Consider the following 2,622-nt stretch of genomic DNA (forward strand, 5'->3'; position numbering starts at 1 on the left):
AAAAGCAGACATATATGGACACTGGATTTTTTTTGACAAAGAAGCCAAATCCATACAAGGAAAAAGGATAGCATCTATAATGAATGGTGCTGGTCTAAGTGGATGTCTACATGTGGAAAAATTGATAATATATTTATATTTAACACCCTGCATAATACTAAAGTTTAAGTTGATCAAAGATCTCAGCCTAAAACCAGACACACTAAATCTGTTAGAAGAAAGAGTAAGCAAGAGCCTTGTGCTCATTGACACAGGATACAACTTCCTAAACAGAACGCCAATAGGTCAGACTCAACAATTAATGAATGGGACTTCCTGACACTTAGAAGCTTCTGTAAGACAAAGGACCCTGTTAACAGAATAAAACAACACCCTACAAACTGGGAAAAGATCTTTACCAACCCTGCATCCAAACAAGGACTAATGTCCAAAATATATAAAGAACTCAGAAAATTAAGCACCACCAAACCCAATAATCCACTTAAAAATGGATTACAGAGCTAAACAGAGCAGAGGAACATTGAATAGCCAAAACACACCTTAATAAATGCTCAACATCCTTAGTCATCAGGGAAATGGAAATCAAAATGACTCTGAGATTCCATTTTACACCTACTAGAATGGCTAAAATAAAAATTCAAGTGACAGCACATGCTGCAAGATGTGGAGAAACAGGAACACTCCTCCATTGCTGGTGGGGGTTCAAACTTATATAACCACTTTGGAAATTGATCTGTCACTTTCTCAGAATTGGGAAGAGTGTTGCCTCAAGACCCAGCTATACCACTCCTGATAATATACCTAAAAAAATGCTCCATCATACAATGAGGGCATTTGCTCAAGTATATTCATAGCAGCTTTCGTTGTAATAGTCAGAATCTGGAAACCATCCTAGATGTCCCTCAACCAAAAAAATGGATAAAGAATCAGTGGTATAATTACACAATGGAATACTACTCAGCTACTAAAAGCAAGGAAATCTTGAAATTTGCAGGCAAATAGAAGGGACTAGAAAAAAATCATCCTGAGTGAGGTAACCCAGACCCAGAAAGACAAGCATGGTATATACTAAATTATATCTGTATATTAGGCCAACATTGATGTCCCGTGAGAGACTCCAGCCAGAGGAGAAGGATTAGGAAAGATGTAGAACTTGCTTCTGGACTCCATGTGGAAACTGAAAATTGTGTGGAAGAATGGGGGTGGGGATATTAGGTGCCACAGGATTCAGGAACCTCACAAGGAGACCATCCAGTCTGGTGGATCTGGACTCAAGGGAGCTTGCACAAACAGCTCCATCAACCAAGGACAATGCATGCAGTATACCTAGAACACCTGTTTGGATGTAGCCAGTGGTCCACTCAATCTCCGTCGGTTAAGGGGAGAGTGAGTAATGCTTCTCACATGAACACTGGTGTGCCCGATTTAATCACTGCCCCTTGGTGGAGAGGCTCAGTGGCTCACAGAGGAAAGGGAAGCAAGCTGTCTGGATATGCTGTGGCCCCAGGGATGGGGAGGTGGTCCCCTTCTGTCAGAGGAATAGGGCAGAAGAGAGAGGGAAGGTGGGGACTGGAAGATACAAGATACAAGTGAGGGGATAACAACTGAGATATAATCTGAATAAATTATAATAAATTAAAATTAAAATAAAGAATTGATTCCCCATGGAAGCTGCATAATCAGAAGTGTCTGTATCTGTATTTTTAAGAGATAAATAAGCTAGAAAGAATATAATATTTAAAGCATTAATTTTTTAGATCTTCACATACACTCCATATAGTGTTCTTACTTAGAATCATGCTAGAGTTTTAGAGGCTGAGGAAATGAGGACACTGTATAACCAAATTAAATCTCAGGGTTTGGGGATCATGGTTCTAGATACAAACTTCAAAAATATTTTTCTCATAGCGCAGGACTTTCAAGTTCCTTTGGAGATTTAGAATGTGAAGTGATATTGATGTGCAAGCAGCAACCCTCTGTGAGCCTGGGTAAGTCTCTGCTGTACTGTTCTAGCAAAACAGGGACTAATTCTAAAGAGAGTTCTGATTGTATTTAATAGTGTTTGTCATATAATTGATCCAAAATAATGGATTCACTGTAGGAAACTTTTTCACTAAATATAGTAAGCACCCACACAATCTGGGACTTCTTCATAAATTGCAGCCCCCTATGAGTTTCTCTCAAGTGTTATGTCACACAAACTTGTCTTCAAAATGATCATTGTATGGTTCTCAGTTAGGAACTACACTGGATTCTGACTCACAGACCTCTCTAAAAAGCGGTTTTCTAAGCTACATTATTTTTCTAAAAGATCCAAAGCAATCTCCCATTTTTTTTCTGTCCTATTTTTTCAAGATTTGATGGTACAAATAACATCAGATAGCTTTATATGTCATTAATAAGCCTAAAGGGAGGGCCTTGTTTAATATTGGAACATTGATTCAAGACATCAAAATTAAAAAAAAATAATATTTGGGGAGGGATTCCTTTCAAAATTATTGTCAATAGTTCCGATTAGTCATATATTTTCACTATTTCTGTATTTGTTCTTAGAAAAGTGGTGATACCTTTTTAGTGTACCTGAGTAGTTTTTAAATAAAAAAGTATAAATTATATGTGTAT

Source organism: Acomys russatus, chromosome 2 (genome assembly GCF_903995435.1).
Source record: "Acomys russatus chromosome 2, mAcoRus1.1, whole genome shotgun sequence".
In the NCBI taxonomy this organism is placed as follows: domain Eukaryota; kingdom Metazoa; phylum Chordata; class Mammalia; order Rodentia; family Muridae; genus Acomys; species Acomys russatus.